Source organism: Rhinopithecus roxellana, chromosome 17, assembly GCF_007565055.1.
Source record: "Rhinopithecus roxellana isolate Shanxi Qingling chromosome 17, ASM756505v1, whole genome shotgun sequence".
In the NCBI taxonomy this organism is placed as follows: Eukaryota; Metazoa; Chordata; class Mammalia; order Primates; family Cercopithecidae; genus Rhinopithecus; species Rhinopithecus roxellana.
Genome location: NC_044565.1, coordinates 50,677,332 through 50,690,291, shown reverse-complemented (window position 1 = coordinate 50,690,291; position 12,960 = coordinate 50,677,332). Strand labels below are relative to the sequence as shown.

Sequence of the window (12,960 nt, the reverse complement as noted above, 5' to 3'; positions counted from 1 at the left end):
ATCACCTATTCCATGAAAACTATTGCTTTCTGACATTCACTTCCAGTCTCTTTCCTCATCCCAATTGCAAAAGAGAATCAAAATTAGCCAACAAATATTGAATAAATCTGTACATAAGCTCTAGGATTATAACTATAAATAAAACAGAGAAATTTAAAGCTATAAGAGAAACATATCCCTAAATCCCTGAGCAACTAGGATAAAAGCTATTCTGGATGTATCAAGGACATGTTAAATGGAATGCTTTAGGGGATAGAGATTGCATGGAGACAAGCAGGTTTTATGGAAAAAAGAAAAATGAGTTTGAAATTTAAAGCATATTTAGGATTTTGACATGAGAGCACTGAGGAAGATGTTCTTGATGAAAACACCCTAATTAAAAGCTTGAGAATGAGGGAAAGTAATAATCTTAAGGTACTTTGAATTATCGGAGTTATTTAGGAGACAAACCTGGAAGAATCCAGGAAAACATGGTAGAATGTGCTCAGCACCTTGCTGTCTCTTAGGTTTTAAAAATTATCCCCATCAAATGTCACAATGACTTTGTTAACGTCTTTCTTGTGGCATTCTGCAGTACTGTGTGTCTTTGTAAGTTGTAAGCCATTTGCATTTCCTTTGCTCTTTGAACCTCCAATAATGAATCAAATTCACCAAATGATGACCATCCTTCCAGGGGCAGCAGAAATGGAGTTACAAAATCAGAAACAGGAGGGACTCACAAAGCTGAATCATACTATTTCTTGGCACTCTTGCTTGTCACATCGGGAGGTATTGGCAAAACCCCACAAGACAATAAATCTGCAACATCCAACTATTTAGCTCATATGGCATGCAATTCTTTAGGTATGTCACCTGACACACAGAGGATCAGGAAGCCTAGAAAGTGCATCTCCTGTCTTCAGTCCCAAACTTTGAAGTCAAATGGATCTGTTGACGTTTCTGTAAAAATGTTCAAATCTAATATCCTAGACTTACGGAAAAAAATTTCAAGAATAGTTTGTCATGTAAATCATCCAGTTCTTTCCCTGACCTGGGTAATTTTCTAGATTTTTTTTTTTTGTGAGTTTTGCTTTCTGATTTGTTTTCTTTGGATTTGTTTAAAAGTCTAGGGTCAATTCTTCTAAATGAGTAACCTAAATAGGATATAAAGTTTTTCTTGAACAATCATTAAACAATTACTTTTGTGTTTGAATAATTACCAGAAACTAGGTTAAAAAAATCTGTAAGAAGTTCACTCCAAAGGCAAAGTAACACAAATTCAGATGAACTATCATGATTATATGTTGTCATTTTACAGTGAAATAGACACAAAACCTGTTACTTCTTGATCATGGCATTACATAAACAACCAAGGAAAAATAGATCAGGAAGATAGAAGACATTCAGGAAGATAGAAGACATTCTGGTTTTAAGTCATGTTTAGCATGGAAACAGTTAAACTGAAGCTTTCTTCTCCTTATAGGTTGCCATCATTTTCTTGATTTCCGCAATAGCTTTCCCTGGATTCAGACCCTTAGGACAGGTCCTTGTGCAGTTCATGATGGTGTGGCAGCGGTATAGAGAGAACGGGTCCTGCAGCTTGGCCAGGCGCTCCTCTGTGAAGTCGTCTCTGGAGTCAATCATCCAGCGATAGGCCTGCATAAGAACTGCAGGCCCCAGATATTTGTCTCCGTTCCACCAGTAGCTGGGGCAGCTGGTGCTACAGCAGGCACAGAGAATGCACTCGTAGAGCCCGTCCAGTTTCTCACGCTCTTCTATGGACTGCAGATACTGCTGCTTGCCTTCCTGAGATTCATCCTTCTTCTTCAAATAAGGCTCAATGGATTTGTACTGAGCATAGAAGTTGCTCAAATCGGGAACAAGGTCCTTTATCACATACATATGCGGAAGAGGGTAGATTTTTACCTATTGAGTTTGCAATCCTTCGGGTGACATGTGCCTCAGATGTTCATTGCACAAGGCCCATGCTTCCAGATCTTGAAGTCAAATCGAGTCATTTCTTTAACTGTTAAACATCCAATACCATGGGGCCAATTATTAAGGTCAATTCTAGTCTGCATATGGTTTGTTCCAGCCTTGTTGGGTCCCATCTGATAGATGGCAATTTCTGATACGGGGAGTGCGACAATCTTCAATAGGCGGGGCACCCGCAATTACCGGCCCCTCAAGGAGAGTGCGACCACCGCCGCCATCTTGGCTCTTGACCAGAAGACATTTCATATCTCCAAACTGAGCTTCTCATCAAGGGAGACTGTTGTCTATAAACAATATTTTCAATGTTTTAGAATTTGAAGTGGACAGTCATACCCTTTCTTCATGTGATTCCTTCAAGATCCTCTTAGTTATTACTGTTAGACTTATTTTTCTGATGGAGAAAATGGAGATCAAAGAAGTTAAATAACATTTCATTGGGTCATATTTTCTTTCATATTAACATCTCTGAAATAAGTATTCATTGTGCAATTTTTCGTTAGCAATCATGCCTCAGTGTATTGGCAGTACTGTCTTTGTAACAATTGTATATGTGCATCTCATAATTAATGGTATCTTTGAGTCAATGAAATACGCTAAATTTAAATTCAACTTTGGCTCCAAATTGTTTATTCTTTCGTTGACACTCTGTGGCCTCACGTGAGATTGGCTGAAAAAAAAAATGAACTAACCAATAACAACAAAAAAGTTTGAGCACTGTGGATTTTTAGTTATAATTATAATACATACAATTCAAAATATATGAAATTAATTTTAGACCCTAAGCTTGTACTTTTTATAATGTAAAATAATGATGTGTTAAAAACACTTGTATTATATATATATATATTTTAAGTTTAGTTTAATTTCATAAACATTTCTCAAGAGCATATTTTGTGCAGGGCATATTGCTAGTCATTATGGGATCTATATAACTATGTAAAATTTAAAGTCTGGTCTTATGGGGGAAGATGATAGAACATGTACATTTATAAACTTCTTACTATATATGAGTTATTATGTTATAAACTTTTACATATTTTGACCCATTTAATCCCCATTTTGTAGATGAGTAGACTGCGGCTCATGAAATTATAAAGATTTTCCCATGGTATCAGGAATAACAGCTGTCAAAGTAAAATTAAAACTAGGACTTCCGGCTCCTTAAAGCTTTTCTAATGCTATTATTTCATCCATAAAGCTAGTTTTCATATAAGATATAAGGAGATACACTTTTACATTGATGGTCCATGTGAAGAGGAGACACATTGGTTTCCATCAGGAGCTAGGAAATATACTCTCTCCTTCAATCAAATAGACATTGTCTTTACTTTGTGAGGAAGCAGCACTATGTTGGGGCTATTTCTCATGGGGCATTCTCATCTCACAAATGGAGTCTGAAATCAATAAAACGATTAGATTGTTGGCAAAGGAGGGGAGAGAAAGGCTAGTAGTGTTATTTGTTAATAATGACACTCTATTAAACTTGGGATTTTAAAAGTTGCTTGAGTTCTCTTCACTCATGAAAACAGTTCTATCCAAAGTGAGGAAGAAAATATAATTTATTCAATCCTAACCTGAGCCAGACACTGTATTTTGGGCATCACATTCTATGACCACGACAATTCTGAAGGTTATTTAACCCCTTATTGTAAACATCCATGGATATCTTGAAATGTGAAACCTCTTGCCCAAGGTCACATACAAGTATTTCATTCCAGAGTGTGGGGTCTTTCTCCTACATCCTGTTAACCCCGTATCTGCGCATTGACCAGTAAGTGAACAATCTGAGGATACAGACTGCCATCCACTACTTACGGTTACTTACTCAGTTAAACCTTTGGAGTTTTGTCTGTGTTCTAACAGGGTTGAACGAACTGAATCTTTATAAACAGTAATCATAGGTTAGCATTTAATTGGTTATTATTGTTTTAAAAAGCTGTGTATCATTCTCTCATTTTTTAAACAATTCATTGATAATTATTATTGTTGTCACTGTTATTATTTTGCAGATGATGAATATCAAATACATAAAACTGACATGAAGTACCCAAAGTCACACAGATATTAAGCGGTAAAATAAAGACAATTTTATACCCTTAGTTTTTTTCCCAGTGTTACTATGACTCTCAAACACTGAAAAAGTATTTTTCTTGAGCCCAGGGCTAGACAAATGGTGTTTAGTTACTTAGAATATTTAAAAATTTAGAGGATAAAATGATTCCGTTGAGATTTTGGCATTTTGAAAGCCAAAGAGTGGCTTATACGTGTATGTTTTTTATGTAGGATTGGGAGCAGTCTAGGAGAAAGTCAGACCTGTATTAGGGAGGTGGATGTTGGTATAACATCTCAGAGATAAGGAAACCAAACTCCGAAAGATGGAGACATTCTCAGCATCATAAGCCCAGTCATTAACAAAAGGAAAAACCCATGGTCCCTGGCTATCTCTGAGTCTTTGGTGTGTCATTAAAGACAGTACAATGAAGCAATTAAGACTTGAGTCCTAAAGTCAAACTAACTGTCCTCCTATCCTGGCTTCTTGTAAATGGCTTTGTGACCTTGGGCAATTTACTTGACATCTCTGTGCTTTAGTTTCATCATATGAAATAATGAAGACTATAATTTCACCTTCTCATAGGGTCATCATGAGGACTAAATAAATCATTATAGGGAGCATGCTCCAGATGGTGCCTGACACTGTGTCAGGTCAAGAAGTGTGAACTGTTACTGTTCAACCTGCCGTAGCCTCTATTTGCTTGTCTGTAAAATGGGAATTGAGCTAATATTCTCACAAGATCTTAGTAGAAATCGTTTGAGAAAGGGGCATGAGTAATAGCATTTAATAATTTTTGCTGTAGGTCCGGTCACTAAAGGTTTGTGAATATTATTTTAAAAAAAGGAAAGAACCAGTGCAAGCATTCCCTCAATGAGCATTTAATAGATGCCCTTGACATATCAGGCAAAGTTTTCTACTAAAGATACAAACATAAATAAGACACAGATTCTGGTCCCCAGGGCTCACACAGACATGCAGAGACACATTTCTCAAATGCAGTGAGCATTTTCCTGGAAATTTTAAGAGAGGAAGAGAAAGGACAGTGCCTGGTAACCTTAGGGCATCAGTTTTCATTATGGACTTGTCTTAACTTAATCAGAGAGAAGATTAGTTTTCCTGTATCTAGCTTCATCTTATCCAGTTTTGAGCCAGAGTGGGATGATGGAGTGTGCACTGGGGACCTGTGGCCTTGTCTTAGCCTTGGCTTGCTGTGCAGCATGGGGACATCACTTAACTTACTTAAGTCTCCTACTCCTCATCAGCAGCTGACACCATCTCTGATCGACCAATGACTGGCTGGAACCCACCCAGTCCCTGCAAGAATACAAAAGCCAGAAGGAGGCCTTGGACTGAAATATCATTGGCTATTTCATTGGCGAAAGCGGAGCTCAACACAAGAGCCAGCTCAAGAATGGTAGAAGTCACTGTATCATCTGATATGGGACTCTGTCCATCAGAGCATCAGTTTCTAGAGGAGTTCAGAGTCGACAGCTAAGTCTAGGGCAGAATTACTCCAGGTTTCTAGGAAGGTGGTGCTAGACAATTCTCCACAAGAGAAGAACTTGAACCTTGAACTTCTGATATGAGGATTAAAAATAACCTCCTTGCTTTTTCTACAGTTAATACATTTTATCTATCCCATCCACATGAGGTTTCCCACTTTTTAAAATCAGTTAAATTTATTTGTGAGGATTATTAAAATTATCTTTGTAGCTTGCAAATGCTTTAAAGACAGATCATATTTCAATGATCTTTGTGCAAATGGTAAGTTGATACCTGCTCATAGCATGTGCTGAGTGAATGGATAAATGAATGACAGTGAATGGATAAATGAATGAAATAACACCTAAGTGGAGGAGTAAATGCGTGTGGGACAGCCTCCTGAATGCCCACCCAAAAAAGTTCTATTTATGGGGAAATGGTAGTAATATCTGGTGGCCAAAAACAGAAGTAAATGGCCCAGGACTTTATTCGAGTATTGAATATCCAAACAAGGTGGACAGTGATGGTCTCCAGGGCCCGCCCCCTCTCAGCCCACCCTGCCCCAGTCTCCCCATGTTGCTTCTCCTTTCCATCCAGATTTAGCTCCACTGCACATGCCCTGGAAACAGGCCCCTTCTCTGTCATCACTCCAGGTTAGCTGTGTCCTTCTAAATGAGACCAAGAGAGACAAGGAGCCTCATGTGAAAGGGACAGAAGCCATGAGGAAGGAGTCAGGGAGCCCATTGTGGCTGAAACTCATGGGGAGTAGTGGGGGCTCTGGGAGAAAAGGGGAAGAGACCTTGGGGTCCTGTACCCACCACGGGCTGTCTGAGAGCCTGACTCCGGGTGGTGTGAGCAGGACCTCCATGTCCTGTGAACTGCAGGAAGGTTCTGCTGATGGACTAACTGGGGAGAGGGAGGTCTTGATTCTATGCCAGCAAGGTGGCCTCAAAGTGGCTGCTTGCTCAGACTGAAGGTCACCCATCTTTTCAAAGCATGTCGTTCTCCATCACTCTGTGATTCTGCAGGCCTCTCTCGCCTCAGCCTCCTCCCTCAGGTTTAGGAAGGGGAAAAGTTCAGCTGCCAGCAGCCCCGTGCCTCTGTAGCCACCCAAACATTGGTAGTTAGTCCCTCGGTAAATAAAGCTTACTGAATTATCCTATTGGGGGTATGTTTCCCATGAGAGCCCTAACTGACAGAGATACACAGAACTTCATCTCCACACAGAGCTGCTTTATTTCTCCTTCCTCCTTTCCCTCTTCCCTTCTTACGCTCAGAGGTATCTTTGCTGCGTGGCCTTGGACAAGTCTGCCCAGCCCTCAATTTCCTTACCTCCAAAGTAGAATTAACATCCTGCATTGTCATAGGCATCAAATGAGATAATTCATGTAGGGTATTTGGTATGGTCCCCTACAAATAATAGACACTGAATAAATTTCAGCCTTAAAAAAACTGTGATTTTGAAGTGGCTCATTCTTTTCACCCTAATAATAAGTGAAAATAGGTTCCATTTTGTACCCTGAGTGGAATTTTATAGCAAGACAGTAAAAGTAAAAGATGAGAACTGTTTGTTTTTTTCCTAAAGCAAACGATTTAAGCATCACCCCACGTGAGTAACAGGAGCCTCTCAAGCAATCCCCCACCTCTTCTACCTGCCTTGATTCTAGAAAACAGAACAGTACTGTTCAAAGATTCCTCTGAACCTACACCATTCAAGCAGGTTTTATGAGAGATTATATAGCTCTGTAAATAACTTGATCAAACATGACAACAGGCTGACTGATAACATCTTTATCAGTTTACTCAATAGAGTTATCTGAAAAATATGGGATTTAATTAGAATCTATTCTGCTTTTTATAAATGTAGACAGAGAGAGATGCCTGATAGCAACCAAGAAAAAAAGGGACTGTGCTCTGAACAGCACCTTTTCTCACTCTTCAAAGGCAAAGTAATTACAAGTTATTAGGAGAGGAGTATCAGAGACCAAAGAAGAAAATGCAGAAACTTCTTACAAATGTGAATTATCTTTTTGCCTAAAAGGATCACAGAGGAATTCCTTAGGTGCCTCTCTGAAAGGCAAGAATGTGGTACAAGCTTACTCTAAAATTATTCAGAACGAAAGTGAAGACAATTATGACTTTGTAAACACAAGGCCTAGTAGGTGTTCCCATGAGCAATGAAGCACAGAGAAAGTTAATTTGGAAGTAAAGCTATGTATGGAAGAGAGTATTTTGATTCTCCTGTTTTTGTTTTTGTTTTTTTTTTCTTTTTTTTCCCCCCTGCAATTGAGTAAGGGGAAGTGAGAGATTGTCATTAGAGATCCAAATCTCCAGTACTTGGCAGGTAGCAAATAATGTGACAGGGTCCCAAAGGATTTGGATGAAAAATGAATGAAAACTCATCTTCTTTTTTGTGTGTGAATTAGAGTCAGAATGATACATTTTGTGCCCTAAATTTATTTCTTAGAAAGATCGCTGCTATGGTTGGCTCATAGTGTCTAACATAATACTAAAATGTAGCTCTCTTATGAAACTTGTTCTTAGAGCCTTGAATCAATAATTATTCCTTTTTTCTTTCTCTGACCAATTTAAAATATTTGCTTTTTGTTAAGAAAATAAAACAACCTTACCTTGTGGCAGGTTGGGGGAAAGGATTAAAAACTGTGGCTTTTTCTGAGTCACTTTTGCTGCTACTCAAAAGTAGCCACTTCCACCTTTGTTAATTCTTTGCTCCCTTTTCTGGTCTTACTCTCCTTCGAAAGCCTCAGGTCTTGGTTCTCATTCCTCTCTGTATACGGTGGGGATTCACACGGGCATTAGGTTTTCCTGTTCAAGCACCTGATTCACCTTCTGGTACCATAAACTAGTGCTGACTAGACAAAGCGTATGCTATTCATTAGGAGCAGGATGGTAAAAGTAACTTGAATATAAATCTGAATTTCTCTCTATTCCACATTACTTCTTAGGTTCTTGGCTTGCCTCTCTTTGTGAGAGTTCACAGTGCCTCTCATCTCAGTTTAAACGATTATTTGATGCTTCTAAACAACACACAAAAGTCATTCTTACCGAAAGTGATGGCCTTCCCAAGCCACACCCTGGCTCTCTCTGGCTGGTTTCCAGTTCTACTTAGCAGGTCCTTTCCCAGACATGGCAGGAAATTGCCCTCCTGAGAGGACTATGAAGGGCAAGTTGCCCAGCAGGTGAGTAGCTGGAACACTGAGTAATGGCAGTGGCCATGCTAGGGAACAGGACCATGCAGAGAAGTAAGAAGCTATGTTCTGGGCGCGGTGGCTCACGCCTGTAATCCCAGCACTTTGGGAGGCCGAGACGGGCGGATCATGAGGTCAGGAGATCGAGACCATCCTGGCTAACATGGTGAAACCCCATCTCTACTAAAATACAAAAAAAAAAAAATTAGCCGGGCGTGGTGGCACGCGCCTGTAGTCCCAGCTACTTGGGAGGCTGAGGCAGGAGATGGCGTAAACCCGGGAGGCGGAGCTTGCAGTGAGCTGAGATCTGGCCACTGCACTCCAGCCTGGGCGACAGAGTGAGACTCCATTTCAAAAAAAGCAAAAAAAAAAAAAAAAAAAAAGAAACTATGTTCTTGGTGATGATTACTCGGAAAAGATGAAGTTCCTCATATACCAGCCCCTACACAACGCCTTGATCACAAGAGAAAGTCTGGGTTATGGTAACAATGATCAGTTATGCGGAGCCAGGTGTCCACGTACAGAATGTCACGCCATCTTCACAACAACACCGTGAGGGAGGAGCTATGATCAGTCCAACCGTACACATAAAAGATGGAACCCTGATGGGAGGTGACTTTCTTAAGGTCTCAGAGTTGGCAAATGATGAAGCCAGAAATATACAGTTTTTATATATTTATAATGTTACCTACATGGAAATAGTGTACCAGATATATACTATATCTAGTATTAAAAGATGTTCCAAGCTTAAATTGTACCTCCTCTACCTCACCCTGGAATCAGCCATGAAATGAGTTTTTGAAAAAGTGGTCTCTATTGCTTTCCCAGAACTCTATTACTACAATGGCTTTTGTTCAGAACCATGTTTGTAAGGTTTGGTTCATTTCCAGTTTTAGGAAAATTTGATTCTTTAAATCTCTCTGACTAGAGTCTATATGGTGAAATGTACCTGTGTTACTCCATAAAGAACATAATAAACCATTTTCAGTTTCCAAAGGTTCTGCCCAAGGAATTGAATAAAATTTAAAGCCAGAACAACAAAAAAGACTTGGTCCCCAAGATTTGAAGGATAGAATACTTACAGAACTAATTTAAGTTTAATTTGAATAAATTATATATTTTTCTCTGATATAAATTATTCCCCATTAGGAAGGCTGGACATGTGAGTATGTAAAAATGGACCTAATATTTTCAAGAATCACTTACCTGTCAAACACAGTGCTGAATACTGTACACTTGCTATCTTGATTTTTGTTCGCAAAATCCCCATTTTATAAGTTAAAAAAAAAAAAATGAGGCTTCAAAGACTCTTACAAGGTGACCTAGTAAGCATTTGGTAAAGTTCTAATTTTAATCAAGGTCTAATGACCACAAAACTTTGCTTAAAAAGCAATATTTTTAAAAAGTTATTTTCTCATTCTCGAATGTATTTACCACATTGACAGAGAACACTTTAATCTTTTATTTCTAACACTGTCTATATTCATTGAAGGTGATGGCCACTGTCACTTTTCATTTTTTCATTTCTCTTTGTGGATCAGTTGGGTGAGTCGGGGAGGCTGTCTACCCATGGATTAGACTGTGCTGAATAGACTGGCATGAAACCAGAGATCAAAAGTAAAGAAAGTTTCCATGTGACACGATCCAGTCTACTTCCATAAAACTAAAGCAAAAAATAAGGCACAAACTTTACCTTACACATTGATATGGTTTAGCTGTGTCCCCACCCAAATCTCATCTTGAATTTTAGCTCCCATAATTCCCATGTGTCATGGGAGGGACCCAGTGGGAGGTAACTGAATCATAGTGGCAGGTCTTTCCCATGCTGTTCTCCTGATAGTGAATAAGTCTCAGGAAAATGATGGTTTTATAAATGAGAGTTCCCCTACACATACTTTCTTGCCTGCCATCATATAAGACGTGCCTTTGCTCCTCCTTTGCCTTCCACTGTGACTGTGAGGCCTCCCCAGCCATGTGAAATTGTGAGTTCATTAAACTTCTTTTTTGTTATAAATTACCCAGCCTCTGGTATGTCTTTTATTAACGGTGTGAGAACAGACTACACACATGGTGGATTTATCTGTACTTCTCTTGTCATACTGTGCTGCAATGACAGCAAGATCAACTTTTATATATTTGTATACAAATGCAAAGAGAACAAAATAACAAAGGAAATAAGAGATTACTATACAATTCTGGAAGTTGAAAAGTGAATAAATAAGTCACAACTGGCTTAGCAAAGTAGAAAAGGAGAGTAGAGATATTTACCACTTAGAAGCAATTTTATTCCCATGATTGAAACTTGAAAAGGCTAAAAGACTGGAGACACAGAATTTCTATGAACACCTGCTTGTGGTATCGAGCTGAAACAGGAATATTGCTCAGAAGTCTACAAAAGGGGGAAATAACTTTCTTTGGGGCACATAGCAACTGGTCTCTATCTTCCCCCACTAAAAGTTTGACTTTCTGGTGAGGCAGCTTCAAAGAGGTGCTCTCCTGAGATATCCCAGGCAAGGTTAGGATGGGAATGAGGCAGTATTCTGAAAGCAAAGACTTGGTGCACTTGGGTGACAAATTTCTCAACCACAGCCTCATTGTCCTTCCTGCATGCTTTTATAATTTCCTCTGATGGTAATAGAAGTTCCTAATGTTACAGAAAAACAAAAGAGATTTCTCCAAATCCAAATGGCAGATCAGTCCCTTTGGTTTTGCTAGGAATTCACAGTAGTACACCACCTAACTTAAACATTTCGCATTTTTTAAATTAAGAAATTGTTTATTTAAAGCTTGGTTTTATGCTTCTTAATGGATGAGCAAACTTTCTATTTAAGTAGTCAAGCCTAGTTTTCTATATAACCAGTCAGTATTACTTGGGTAGTGAATGAGCATTCCTAAGGCTGTAAAGACTAACAGTATTCCTACTACCGAGATCCAGAAACTCTCTCGCGCTCACTTTTCTGCATAAAGATAAAGAAAGTGCCTGCATAAATAGTACACAGCCCTGGCCATTTGGAGAATAATGTGGGAGCTGCTGCTTGGTACTTTGTTATCGGAATTAACTTTCATCAAGATGGCTGACTAAAAGCAGCTAGTGTGTGCTGCTCTCACTGAGAGAAATGGAAGGGGTAAATAGTCATAAATACTGCACCTTAACTGAAGTATCTAGGTACATGCATTGGGATCCATCAAGAAAACAGCCCACAGAAAACAAAGAAAAGCAAGGCAGGGCAACAGCTCACCTGGGAGTGACATGGAACCAGGGAAGCTTCCTCTGCTCAGGGAAGCAGTGAGTGAATCAGTGACCCTGGGAACCCTCTCCCACGGGACCTCTACAGAGCTCGCGTCAGGAGATCCCCTCATGAACCCACTCGACCAGGACCTGCAGTTTAACACGCAGAGCTCCAGGAGCTTAAGCTATTCCCTTGCAAAAGCAGCAGCAACTCCGGCAAAGCGAGAGGTTAGACCCCCGTCCGTACCCCTAGGAAATCCAGGGGGCTTGAGGAGCCGTGGTCTTCAGGCCCTGCTTCCTAGGCACCTCGCAGGATAAGACCCACTGGCTTGGAACTTCAGCCCGGCAGGAGATAGCGGCGTTACACCTCCCGGAGCGGGAGCTCCCAGAGGGAGGGGCAGGCCGCCATCTTTGCTGTTTCACAGCTTCGGACGTTATTGCCTTCAGGCTCTGGGGAATAAGAGGTGACCGGCAACGGGAGCAGTCCCTTGCACAGCACAGCAGCTCTGCAAAGAGGTGGCCAGACTGCTTTTCATGTGGGTCGCAGATCCCATTTTTCTTCACCGGACCAAATTTGCCAGCTGAGGTCTACAACATGCCCACTGGTGTTTTCCAGCAGGTAGCAGTTCCAAACCTCCCTGGGATAGAGCTCCCAGAAGGAGGGGTGAGCAAACTTCCTATATAAGTAGTCAAGCCTAGTTTTCTGTATAACCAATCAGTATTACTTACTACTTGGGTATTGAATGAGCATCCCATCTTTGCTGTTTCACAGCCTCAGCCATTTCTGCCTTCAGTCTTTGGAGAGTTTGAGGCTACTGGGGGCTGGAGCTGACCTCCAGCACGGCATAGTTGCTCTACAAAACATCCAGACTGCTTTTTCATGTGGGCCCCCAATCCCATTCCCCCTCACTCAGTGAGACCTGCCAACTGGGATCCCTTGCCACCCTCACCAGTGTGTTCAGGCCCTCAAGAGGTCCACACCTCCCTGGGACAGAGCTCCTAGAGGGTCGGGC

General features: G+C 40.4%; 1 pseudogene across 1 annotated transcript; it reads right to left on the bottom strand.

Annotated features, from left to right (window-relative positions):
- Positions 1-1,406: 1,406 nt before the first annotated feature.
- On the bottom strand, positions 1,407-1,926 carry LOC115894289 (annotated as a pseudogene). The gene has a single exon (XR_004054392.1). The product of XR_004054392.1 is annotated as a succinate dehydrogenase [ubiquinone] iron-sulfur subunit, mitochondrial pseudogene (transcript).
- Between the last annotated feature and the right edge of the window lie 11,034 nt (positions 1,927-12,960).